The sequence below is a fragment of the Haemaphysalis longicornis genome, unplaced genomic scaffold (assembly GCF_048455015.1).
Source record: "Haemaphysalis longicornis isolate Haplotype H1 unplaced genomic scaffold, Haemaphysalis longicornis Haplotype H1 scaffold_12, whole genome shotgun sequence".
NCBI classification, from domain to species: domain Eukaryota; kingdom Metazoa; phylum Arthropoda; class Arachnida; order Ixodida; family Ixodidae; genus Haemaphysalis; species Haemaphysalis longicornis.
Genome location: NW_027526225.1, coordinates 117,713,018 through 117,726,797, shown reverse-complemented (window position 1 = coordinate 117,726,797; position 13,780 = coordinate 117,713,018). Strand labels below are relative to the sequence as shown.

Genomic DNA, 13,780 nt, shown 5'->3' with positions numbered 1-13,780 from the left:
GCGGCGGCCGCTTTTCTGATGGAGGCGAAAAGCAAAAACGCCCGTGTGTTCAAGATTTCGGCGCGCGATAAAGATCCCCAGGTGGTCAAAATTCATCCGGAGCCCTCCACTACGGCGCGCCTCATCGCCTGCGTTGCGTCGGCGCGTTAAACCCTGCAATCAATCAAATATATTTGTGTAGATAAAAATTTAAAGGGGGAATTCTGCAGCGAAATTTTGTGATTGCCACCTCATGTTTACGAGATTCGCAGAATTTAGGCTTACATAAGTGAGATACGTGAATATAGTCGGAGCATGAACGAAGGGCATCCTGCCGAATAATTTGTAAAACTTGAAGGCGCCTGAACCTCACCCCAACAGAAAACTGTCAATTGGGCAATTCACGACGGCAGGACCCCCAAGAGCCAAATCGGATAATTGGTCTGCCAGTTCATTGAAGATTATCCCTGCGTGACCAGGAACACACACTAACCGGATCTCGCGAAGCTGGTAAGGAACGAATGAACGAAATGACCGGAAAAGGTAAGAATGGTTGGTTGGATCCGGAACAAGAATGGCGCGTACCCACTCTGGGGGATTGGCCAAGTCTTATAATTGTGATTTCACTGCTGAAGAAGCTTAGTAATTAGTTTCAAACGAAGGGAAAATAGGGTACAGTGATGCTAACAATTTTGGAACCAAAAGAAATTCAATACTACTGTACCAACAGGTATTTCAATAAACGATTAAAAATGGGTTGATGCTATTGATTAACAAGGCAAGCGACCTGTTTCGGCAATAAATGAATGAAGAGCGCGAAAAACATCCCCGTTGCACCGACCAAGCCCGACTGCCCCAAATGACAATAAATTAGGTACCGACAAGGCGAGACCCAACCTCCAGGTAACGATTTCGGAGGGAAGAGAACCGCCGGCAAGACAACAGGAAGTGGTCGAGTGTTTCCACCTCTTGACAGAAGTTGCAGAGGGCCGATGGCGCTATGCGTGCACGGTGTAGATAAAAATTCAAACTAGGTGTTCGACTGCGAAAGCAAGTCAGTGTGACCTCGCACAGCCGAGACTGCGCAAAGTCACACTTCCAAGAGTACCGGAGATGCTGAATGTCAGGGCAGCCAGCGATGCTGTCTGGTGGGAAGCTGTCCAGTGAACTGTACCTTCGAAACCTAGTTCCAACAACATAGGCTATCGGGGGCACAGTGTCAACGAGAGGACCTTTCAGTGCTACTCCTGCCAGGTAATCGGCAGTTTCGTTAAGTTCAACTCCTCTGTGCCCTGGGACCCTGACCAGACGGATTTCCCTGACATGTGCCGGTATAAGCATCGACAGCGATCGGCGAAGTGGAGAAATGGTTGGTGAAAATAAAGCGGAGCAAACCGAAAAAGAATCCGTCACAATGATCACCTGGGAATGCTCTTCGCTGAGCTTTCGAAGAGCGAGCGCGATTCCCAAAAATTCTGCCAAATATATTGACGTGAAATTTGGAAGACGAAGAGGAAATACCCAGTCAAGCGCAGGTGAAAAGATACCTACACCAGCTTTTTTTTCTCGAACAGAAGCATCTGTGGCTATAACCACATGTGTCGGGAACTCTTCTAGGTAGTTTTCTAAAAGGCCAGATATCGTTCTCTCCGGCAAGCATTTGGCATTGGAGGGAAAAATGTTGACGAAGTCAATGTCCACCATCACAGTGCGATAGTCAAACTTAGGTACAGGTAATATGTTGATATTTAAAGGGGCGAGCAAGGACTGGACGAACACTACCTGTGGACGCTTGTACATGGGCCATGTTTGGGCAAAAAAGGACGCTGGGGAGTGTACAAAAAACATTTGTGATCGTGATATAGGCAATTCCATTGCACGAAGGTATGCTTCTACTGTAAACACCTTGAAACGAGATATCAGAGGAAGGATTCGAGCCTCCCAGTACAATACCCGAATGGGGACGTACCTTGGCAATCCCAAACACAATCGCAAAGTTTGCCTTTCTAATATAATCAATGGTCAGAGCTTGTAGAACGGGTAACTAGAAAAAAGGATACAGCCGAATTCCAGAATAGGGCGCACGTACATGCGATAGAGCATAAGGAGGACGTTTCTACGCATACCCGATTTCTTATTACAATATCTCTTCAACACGGAAACCGCTCTCCCCCCTTTCACCGCAATGAAGTCAATATGAGGACGCCAATTCAGAGTGCTCTCATACAACACTGCTAGATATTTCAGAGAGGTAACCTGCGGTATTGGTTTCTGTCTGTATGTCAGATCAATCGAAACTGGGTCTTTCACTGGGAATGCCAAGAGTGCACACTTGTCGACATTTAAGGATAGGTAGAGGCCATCCAGCCATGACCCTAAGGTCGACATATAAAGCTGCAGTGACTGAAACAAGACATGTACATTGCTTGAAGAGCTAAAAAACGCCAGATCGTCAGCATACAAGTACGACTGTACGCCCGCAATAACGGGAACCTCGTTGAGTAAGACATTAAATAAAACCGGAGAAAAAACGGATCCTTGAGGTAAGCCTCGCGTTTGATTGCAATGTGAGGAGGTAAAGCCGCTCTGAGCAATAAAGAATTTGCGACCGGTTAAAAACATCGTAACCCACGAAGTAATATATTCGGGAAAACATAATCGATACATCTTTTCTAAAAGTATGCCATGTTCCACGCAATCATAAGCTTTGGCCACATCCAATGTCACAAGCGCTGCGGCCTCTTTGGAACGACGAGCCAGATGAAGGCGGCTCTCTAGGTCTATGTGCGCCGACCATATCGAGCAGCCTGGCCTGAAGCCCACCTGTCGAGGACTCAAAATGTTAGCACTATTTAAAAACTTTCGATTCTGGCCAATAAAACCCTCTCAACAATTTTTACAAGATTAGACGTTAAGCTTATCGGCCTAATGTTATCCAATGAAAGACCTAACCCCGGTTTTTTAGGCAAGGGAACAACTTTCGACAGACGCCAATCGAGAGGCACCCAGGAAGCGCGCTGAGAGTGGTTCACAATATGCAGGAGGTCTTCAGGCGACTCCGTAAACACCATCTTTATCATTGGGACAGTAATACCATCTGGGCCTGGTGCTGCATCGGGTACACGCTGTAACACATCGTATAACTCTCCCTTAATCGTACCCACAATGACCGGTTAATCGTTTTTTGAGCTCAACAAACACATCTGACTCCAGAGTCCAGCCACGGCATTTGTGGCGCTTTCCAGCTCGAAACTCTCGTAGCGTTCAGTGACGCCCGCACCTGCCCCCTATAAAAGTGGTCGCTGCCTTCCCCTCCTCATGCGCTTAGCACTCTGCGAGGCGTTCGGATGCCAGTCACTGCTTGGGCAGGGGGTTGCTCGCGCCCGGCAAAAACATGAAACAGCCAAAGCTCACTGCCTTTTTTGCACCTGAGTAAAGTTTTGCTTCACTGAATACATTGGGTTTTTATTCTTCGCACTTGTGGCGCAGTTGAATCTCAACTACTTTAGCTTTTCTTGAGTGGTCGCTTATATCAAAATACTGCTTATAGCCATTTTTTTTCACGGTCCCGCTGACTTCGTTATAACGAGGGATTACTGTAGGTCTTCTGAGAGTATATTTGCCCAGTGTGTTTTGGTCGACATCGTAATGATTGGATACGCTACGCCGTTGCGAGCACGCACACAGCAAATGCACGGCTTCACTTAATTGTACAGCAAACGCTGGCCTTAAATTTTTTCACCTAGCCACAGTTTTTTTTTCCCCTATATATATAGCCTCAATATGCGCCGCATCGACCAAGCACATACTCGCAGCAAATCGCACTAATGACATAACAACGGACTTATAATAAAACCCAGGTCGCTTACACACAAAACATGCCTTCACGCAACAAAGAGCTTACACGCTTGCACTCGGAACACACACGCTACACAGTCGTCGACCAAAGCTGCTGTCGACCAAAACAAGCGCGAATTCAGGTGAGCAATCATTGCAGCACGGCACCCTTACGACAACCCACTGGACATGCTACGCCGCTGATGATTATGCTGAGAAGTAAGCACGCACACACGACCTCCGAACCAAAGCAAACACTACGACGTTACTCTCCGCTGCACGCACGTATTGCCTACTCAGAACAAAAGGTGGTCTACCGTTGCGGAGGGCATACGCATTTCTTCGTAAGTGACCACTCAAATTTAACGTGCGCAGAAATTAACTAAGCGAGAGCAAACATTCCAAAACTTACCTTGCAAAGAACAGCATCTCAGATGGTTGCTGCGGCATATAAGAATATTGCGCGGGCATCCGGAAGGCGAAATTACGTTTGCGGCTTCCTTCCCCCCCCCCCCTTCCCCCCCCAGACACACATAAACTTCTATAGGAAACAAAGCATTGGTCAAGGGACCAACCTTAGGCCGGTGCCACGGAGCAAGAATAAAATAGGAGGGGAAACTGAGCCAACTGAGCTTCCTGGGACAGCCTGATAACGTCACAAGCACTTGGCGAACGTCAATCTGGCGGCAAGCGAAAGAAGTGCGCGGTCATCGCCGCGGCCGGCGCGCGTTCTGTTCGCGCCCGCCCAGTCCAACCCGGCCGCGGCATCCGAAACATTCCGTGGGCGAAGCGAGTGTGCGCTCTTCTGCGCTTCCGTTGACTGAAGAACCCGCTTTCACGATTAATTTTCTGTCAAATTTAAACCAGCCGGTACGAGCGAATAAAAGGGGCATTTTCTCTTAATGCGTAAGCAATCTTGCGCGAGCCGCAAGCCCAAAATACAAACCTGTAAACGCAAAAAAAAAAAAAAAAAAACCTGAACGCACGGCCTTATCTCGCATGCGATGCTAAGGTGGCTAGAATGGGGAGGTGTGAGTACCGGCGGCGGAAACGTGACTCCAAAGCGCGCGGATGCCACGGGCGGCGCTGTTGACCAAGGCGCGGTAGGGCGCGGTAAGGCGCGCGGCTGGAATGGGCGCACCGCCAGTATCGCGTCGGCTGCATTTCTATCATCAAGGTGAAAACGAACCCGTTGCGGTATCGTGCGTTTTCTGGAAGAGTAAAAGAACGAATATTTATCACTAAAAAATTTTTGTCAGCCTATTTCATTACACCCGTGAAATGTAGTTTTACGGGCCCAGTTCGCATTGCAGTTTCAAAAGCGTTTGCGCATTACGTGAAGTGGCTCTATTACAAAAAAAAAAAAAAAAACTTGGGGCTGTATAATATGCACTGACACCACCCGCTACACGGGCGCCATGCATTTCGCCTTCGGAATGCAGCCGCCGTCTTCCAGATCGGCACTACCGTAGAGCCTGCGAACTGTCATTAACTGAAGACGTCTCGACGGACACTGCAGCGCTTTCTGCTACCCAGCCGTAACAAACCGGCAGCCCGCACGCAGTTTTCCCGCTCACATAAAAAATTATAGTTGACATTAAAGCAACACATCTGGTCTCGTCATGAACTCGTTTATTTACAATGAAAAAAAAAAACGGTTTATTTGCAGGTGAAGAAGATGCACACTATATTTGGAGGTGGTGAAGAAACTAAAAAAAAAAAGCATTTCTCGGTAAAAGAAAACAGGGGAATAACTATTTGCAGGTGAAGAAACAAAAAAAAAATCTTTACAGTGAAGAAACAAAAAGAAGTTAGAAGTAGGAAAAAACTAGGAAAACAAACTACAAACAGGTGATGAAGAAATAAAAAGTACTTACAGGGGAAGAGGAAACAAGGTATATTTACAGGGGAAAAATAAAAAGCATTAACAGCGGAGCTGTTTTACAAGCCGTAAGTTCGCCTTTGCAGCAAAAAGATACAAAGAAAACGCCGAGCCCTCGTGAGCGCGTGCCTCGCGGCCACCACTGAGCGCCTTCGGTACGCGCGGTGGCTTTAATAATAATAAAAACAGCGCTGTCGTCAAGCGCTACCGCCCATATAAAAATAGATAAAACTTTATCGCAATGTCAAACTTAAAACACCCTGTTGGTAGAGGTCACGGGACCGCCGCATAAGCCATAATGGATAATTGGACAGATGGATTGGAGTGTGCCCCTCCTTCCCGAGACGACTTGCAGATCCCGCCACTGCTGCATGAGAAGAGCATAGTGGAAGTCTGCAATGCTGAGGATGACTTTGCATCTATTACTCGCGGCGAAGAAGACGACTTCTTCAATGCATATGACGACGATTAGCCCCGCAACTATGCAAATAAACAATGATAATGAAACTTAACTATGGGTCCTGCAATGCCCACCAACAAGAGCTTCGCCATTCAAGTACTGCGCGTAAATGCAAGCTTCCCTTGATTTTTTTACAGATGAAGAATTAAAAAAAAAACAAGAATTTGTGAAATTCAGCCTACATCACGCAAGGCTTCACTGCATTCAGTTTCTTCTAATTACCTTGATGGTTCACACCTTAAGTATAACGTGTATCAGTTGCCGTCAGGGCAACAGAATGCCCTGGGCAGGCAATCTGCGGCACATCACCCGTTGACTAGCGAATTTCTGCCGCCGCTTTAGCATGCAAACGTGTTACGCTGAATGCGCGAGTTAGCTTGTTTTCTCCGTTTGCTCCGTCTTCTTTGCTGTCGACTGCATCGCGCCAAGAATGGGAGAACGACGCGAGACGGTCCACAACGCATGACGAAGCTGGCCGCGGCAAGGGCAGGGCGAGCGCGGGCAGGACGGCGCGGCCGGCTGCGGCTACCGCGCCTTAGGGTGCCTCGATGCGCGCCCGCTCTGCGGAGGGTGGCGCCACTCTTTGAAGGGGTCGCCGCCGCCAAGACCGGTTCTCGGGAGGCGCCGCCGCCATTTTCTTGCATCCCGCCCCCGCCGACTCCCGCGCTAGGCGCCCGAAAAGCGGCGCTCTTCACAAAATCTCTTTGCAGAATATCTGGGTGCTGCGTTCTCTTGTGTTCTAGCAGCGCTAAAAATCTCTGGAGCATGTTTCGTTTCCTAGAGACCCAAAAAGGCGGCTTCTGTGGACGGTGAAGATCAAGCGGGACAAGTGGCAGCCGAAGAAGCACTCCTGCATATGCAGTGCAAGTACCCGGCTTCCAAGCAGTGCAAAATCTATTTGGGGCTATTGTAAGCTTGTCTGTGTGGCTGTTTCTCGATACCAGACGCACGGTTTTACGTGTTTATGTTGGAGGTTTCATCATGCTTTTGCGGCCTTTTTATATTTTGATCGATGCAAACGAACGTGGCCTCTTAAAGCGGGGGGCCGATATAAAACGTGTGGCGCTTTGCATCTTTAGTCATTTCACTTTGTATCACGAAATAAGGCGCTCGTTGTAAAAAGGTGTGCGACCTTTCTCAGTCCCGAAGCGTCACCCCGGCGCATCACGCTTACTTCCCCAAAAGCCCATTTTTTGGCAGTGTGAATGATATATCCCAAAGCGTAAAACTGCATGCGACGTGTTATGCTCGTGTTTCTCCGTGTTGTCTCAACTTAAGGTCTGTTATATAAATCTTGTTGTGCGCAAAAATTATAATATTTAAGACATTTATTGTCGCTTATCATGCCACAAAAGTAGCGCATGGAGGTGAAAAGAAATGTGTTAATTACACCTCTATTATGTGAATCCTGTGGGGATGTGAGCCGATACGCGTGGATGCCGGTTTGTTTGATTGGCTTGATTTCACGTCATTTATTCTTATTTTTCGGGAGCAAAAGGCACCTATATTGACAATTTAGCGTGCAGGCTCACTTTGAAGGATCCTGTTTTGAACAAATCCGTGCAGATGGATGGAAGGAGCTGAAGCCAAATGCTGTGCTAACGCCTTTCCCAATCAGAGGTCGGCATTTAGCATTTCATTCACTGCGTGTTTTCGTATAAGTGCGTACATTACTTTAAAAATCGGTCCAAAGCAGCGAAAGCCACCCGGAGACAGAACGCAGCCTGAGCCCACATCCAGCAATGAAGAGGTGGACAACCCCGCTGAAAAACTTCACGCATCATCAGACAGCGGAAATCCTCCCCGAGTCAACTCACAAGAGACGCCATCGGTATCACAAGAGACGGTATCACAAGAGACGTCATCAGAAAACCTCCAACTCAACAGCCCAGGTGTCGAAGCTTTGAATGCCGAAATTCCAAACTCTCACAGCTAGTGAGACACAAAGGGATTGAGCTGAGTTGAAAAAGCAGTTGGCAGACCTGAAAGAAGATACACCGCACTTCAAGAAAATTTCACACACATGCTGAGAACGCAATTCAAAACCTCAAAGAGCAAGTTCGAAAACATTCGAGCGTAATCATCATTACCTGTATTATAACTGCAGTGAAGTGTGTTTGTATCATTTTGTACATAATGTATTATGTATCAGCAGTGGATGATGTCGTTCATCACTTTGTGCATAGTGTATTTTTGCTTCAAGGTATTAAATGATTTTTCTACATCCGTGTAAGCCTTTATGTTTAGATTGCAGCCCAAGGACGCTGGTTCGTTTCTCGACCGCGGCGGCCGCTTTTCTGATGGAGACGAAAATACAAAACACCCGTTTGTTCGACATTTCGGCGCATGTTAAAGATTCCTAGGTGGTCAAAATTAATCCGTAGCCCTCCACTACGGCGCCTCATCACCTATGTAGCGTAGGCGCTTTAAACATCACCAATCAATCAATCACGTTCAGATTGCACAGTGCATGCATGACACACTTTGCCGCCAGGCAATCCTATATATGTAAGTACCAAATAATAGTTTCAGTGGCTGTAAGCGTGCCGGACATTCGCACTTGAATATGCAGCAGTTCCCTTCCTTCGTGTACTCCGCCTACTTTCTGCTATGTTTATATATAAACGCAACGACAGCAAGTTCACGGCGCCGGTATGACATGACGGCGTGAAGTTTTCCGCCGTGTCACCTATCGTAAAAAAAGAAAGGCATTCACCATACCTTCGCTTATAACCTCAAAATAGAGAATCCTTCACCAAAACCTTACTCTTCTGTTCATCTACGCTAGAAAAAGAATGTATATCAAAAGTAAAGCCAAATCAAGCCCACACTGTTAGCGAGACCAGCACTATCAAGGCGCGTCACGCAGCAAACGCGCGCCCCGCGCCTAGCGGATGCAAGAAAATGGCGGTCGCGCTAGCAGACGACGCGGTTGTCCTCACCCTCAGCGGAGCGGGCGCGCATCGAGGCACCCTACCGCGCCTCGACAGGCAGCGCCACATTCCCCCTGGTGTCATCTGCGCGCAAAGGAGTCACGCGCGCCCGAAGGAAGGCGCCGCGGTGCTCACACCTTCCCATTCTAGCCACCTTAGCGATGCGCTCGAAGCCAGTGCACCGGCCATTTTATTGGTTATGCGACAGTGCACTGAAAAGTGCCAGCATCACCGACGTTGCGGGACGATGACGCGCGCTACGTCCGAGATAAACGCGCGTTCCGTCCCCGCGTCGCGCAGCATCTCGAGCGCATAGCGTGGTTAAAGCCTGCCCGTCCAAATTTATGCAAACAAACTTTACTCCTTTCTGCGTCGCGTCTGCACCGCGAAGCAACATAAAATGACACCGACGCGACATTTGTCCGAAACGAGCCGCGGATGATTCCCTCGCTATCCGCTGGCGCCTAAGCCGGCTCTGAGGCTGCCCGATCAAACATGGCGTCGCACCGGCGGCGGCGTCGTTAAAACGGTTCACACGACCGCGACAGAGGCAGGAGAAAAAAAAAAAAAAAAGAACGGCATACCTACCACGTGTCTTTTCCCCTGGCAAATAAAACAAGCTTGCATTTCGTCTGCATGGCCCCTTTAAAGCATGACCGGTACTTAGCCTTCCTGACCAGTTCACGTTTCATGCGCCTTCTGCTAGGGGCCTGCCCAAGAATCCCCGGTGTCCTTGTCAATCAGTTGCAACTGGTACACAAGGACTATGACCGCTTGCTACTGGTTTCGGAAATTACTGGTCCCAGCTGCTAGTGGTTTGATGTTACTGGTCCCAGTGCTACTGTTTTGCCCCTACTGGTTCCAGTATAGCTACTGGTTTGCTCCTACTAGTTTCAGTAGCAACTAGTTTCATCTGGAAATTGTTCAATCATCATCACCAACAACACCAGCCTATCTACGCCCACTGCAGGGTAAAGGACTCTCCCATTAATCTCCAATTATCCCGGTCCTGTGCTAACTGCGACCAATTGATCTTCGCAAACTTCTTCATTTCATCTGCCCATCTAACTTTCTGGCGCCCCCTGCCACGCTTGCCTTCTCTAGGAATCCACTCTGTTACCCTTAATGACCAACGGTTACCTTGCCTTCGCATAACATGCCCTGCCCACGTCCATTTCTTCTTCTTAATTTCTACTAATATGTTCTTAACACGCGTTTGTTCTCTTACCCACACCGCTCTCTATATGTTACACTTAACATTTTCCGTTCCACAATGCGCGCTGAGTAGTCCGCAGTTTAAGTTGAACCCTCTTAGTGAGCCTCCAAGTATCTGCCCCGTAGGTGAGTGCTGGTAAGATGCAGCCGACATACACTTTCTTCTTCAGCGACAATGGTAGGCTGCTATTCATTATCTGAGAATGTCTGCCATATGCACCCCACCCCATTCTGATCCTTCTAATTATCTCTGCCTCATGGTTGGGATCCGGGGTCACAACTTGGCCTAAGTAGGTATATTCGCTTACCGCTTCCACTGCCTCACCACCTATCTCAAACCGCTGTGCTGTCCCGAGGTTTTTGATCATTACTTTAGTTTTCTTTTTCAGGCCCATAGTTCTACTCTGTTTGCCTAGTGTGGTAAGCATGCTTTGTAATTCGTCCCCCGAGTTACTTAGCAAGGTAACGTCATCAGCAAGTCTGAGGTTACCCTGGTAGCACAGAATGTTGCCCGAACATTTTTGCAACGTTTCCCCTTAACGTTGCCAAAACGTGGCTAATGTCCGCTTTTTTTAACGTTCGTGCAATGTTACCCGGAAACATTGCGTCAACATGATATTAGCATTGCTCCAACATGGGGGCAACGTTTGAAGGGTGCTGTTCTAATGTTTGGGTAACGTTGTTTCTGACGTTCGCCAACGTTGCTCCACTATTGGAGCAACCTTTCAGCCACTTGCGGGACACATTTGAACAACGTTTATGAGACGTTTTTTGATGACGTTGCAGCAACTTTTCACTACATTTTTGCAACGTGCATACCATATTTAAGCATATCCCTGTACCATTCATACGTTGTGATAACATTGCTACAATCTTGTAGCAACTTTAGCTCTATGCTTTTAACATGCAGTTAGCATACAAGGAACGTTGCTTCAACGTTCAAGCAATGTTTTTATGAAGTTGCAATAACACTGCTACAATTTTGCGGTAACTTTCCAACTACATTTTTCCAACGTGCGGGTAACATTTAGAAAACGTCGCTTTAATGTCCAAGCGATGCTTCCTACAACGTTACCGCGACTTCATAAATACGTTTTTTCACCACGTGGGCCACATCCGCGCACTGTTGATATGACGTTCAAGCAATGTTTCTCTTAGGAAGCAATAATATTGCAGCAATGTACAGGTAACTTAGTCACAAATATACATGCAACAATAACTAGATGAAAATAATATAAGTTAACTTTTTCTAGAGAGACGATTGTTGACGGCATGATAAGCGAGCAGTTCAAACCTCGTCTGCATAAACTCCTGAAAGGTATAAACCGGCATTTTAGACCTGTATATTCATACATTTGATCCCTACACTGATCAACACACAGAATTAAGGCAGTCCGGCAAAATAACGAACTAAGAAATGGCGGAATTTTAAAGCAAGGAACATGCAGATAGCGTAAATAACAACACTGACACTCTTTAAGATGAAAGGACATGTGCGTTTTATTTTACTATTAACAATCGAGCCGAATACGTATTCTGTTAAAGCCTTGAATTTCGCAAGTACACTGTTTCAGACGATGATCCTCCTCCTGGGCTTGCTTGTTTTTCTGTCTTGACAAGTCAATTTGATGACATACTTGACGGCCATGAACCCAGTGCGACGCTTCTGCGAAATGAACGGAATGTGTAGTTCAGGAGAAGTTACAAAGTTGTTGCAGCGTAGACAATATCTCACCTCTAAGAACACCAGGACTTTTGGTATACAATATGGCCGCATCGATTTTCTTGTACTAGCAGTGCAAATGAGATTTTACAGCCATTCCTGGAAAGCAAACAAAAGGGCAATGCTGTAACACATAGCGTGCTCAAAAGCTTACTTGCACTTTGGATGACGTTTTCTTCCAGATGAGCTTATTCGTGTGTCAGTTTTGTGGTGCCGGTAAATATGAAGGCATTTCTGAAAACAAAACAGTATATAGAAGTGATGCAGAAAACTGAAGTGAAGCAAATTTTAGCAAATGGGGAAAATCTTACCTTTAAGAAGGAATATAGCAGAACAGGCCTTCCCACTTTACACTTTGTCTTGCTTGTTTAACTTTTTCTAATGCCTGTGTCAACTAAATTTATGACACGCACATCGCATGAGTGGGTTTCTCAAGCATTCCTGGAAAACAGAAAAGGACAAAAGTACTTAATTATATAAAATACCTCACAGCTTTCTTTACAGGCCATTGAGTAATTAAGTGAAAAGTCTTCAGACAGCGTGCCAGAGAATTTTCAATTACAAGCGAGCCGACCAACTGATGACGACGGGGCACGTCGGCAATATTAATTGAAAGAAGACGATAATTGCCTCAGTGCCCATAAACATAAAAACACAACGAACAAAAATGAGAAAACAGGCAATTGTCAAGAATGGAAACATTACACAAATTACATGTGTTTCCTTGGTTGCCTAATTTAAATTTACCGTTTGTTCTCGAAAAACTGGCATTGAGCTGTTTTTTTTTTTGCCTATGCCATTTTCTTTATAATTATAAGCATCCGACGAACACCAGCTTTTCACATGGAAAGTTTGTGGATACTACAAAGACGTAAGGCGTCGTTTTACATCGTAAGATGGTTAGCATATAAGCAGCTCATAACATGGCTTAACTGCAACGCTAAATAGTGTTCTGGAACAGCATGCCGCTGAAACTCGCGTGAAATTAAACATGACAACGAAGTTAAACTTGTTAGTTTTATTTCTCGCGCGCGTGAGCAGCTGTGGCGAGAAGTGCATTAAAAGCCAATCGTACGTATCAAGGTTCTTGCAGAACCTACACTCGATTTCAGCATCATAACAAAAAATCTACTTCTGAGCGCCCACATCATTTCGCATTATATTCTTTCCCTAAAATTTAAGCGCTGAATACATGTTCCACCTTTTAAAACCGTACGCATTCACAAAAGCAAGAAGGCTATGCTTAGAAGCTAGAAACGGGAGGGCAGTCTTGTTCCCGCTCTTTTACGAAGTAAACTGCGTTCGAAAGAACGAGGCGAGCTCAGAAAAACGAGCGCTTACCTTCACTGGTCGGTTGCTATGAACTTTCCACGCTTTCCAGCCCACAAATATTCGCCATAACATGCGGCCACACAACAAAATTTCGTATTGGTCCCTTCTCCATTCCGCTTGATTGTCAGGATGCATGGCTGCTGGTTTCTGCAAAAGCGCGCGCTTTTCGTTCGCTCTCCACAACCCAACGCACGGCAGCAACTGTTGACGGCAGCCACGGCTGCCAAGCGCAGAGGAGCAGGAGGGGACCGCTATAATAAAGAAAAAAAAAAGGAGGGGACCGCTCTGCGAGCGGCGCGCACGTGTGCGCGTGTGAGAGGAGGGTAGGACGTTTGGCCAAGGACGAAAGCCTTTTCTTTTCGTTTTTTTTTTTTCGGCCATCCCCAACTTCGCGCTCGGCTGCTAAAACTTCCTTTGCG

At 46.8% G+C, this 13,780-nt stretch overlaps 1 long non-coding RNA gene across 1 annotated transcript; it reads right to left on the bottom strand.

The window, feature by feature from the left end:
- Positions 1 to 11,539: 11,539 nt before the first annotated feature.
- LOC144162143 (uncharacterized) lies at positions 11,540 to 13,576 on the bottom strand. Its single transcript, XR_013320628.1, has 4 exons — positions 13,371 to 13,576; positions 12,341 to 12,470; positions 12,042 to 12,263; positions 11,540 to 11,972 (listed from the first exon to the last, which is right to left on the bottom strand). It is a non-coding gene; the product is annotated as an uncharacterized LOC144162143 (long non-coding RNA).
- Positions 13,577 to 13,780: the final 204 nt, after the last annotated feature.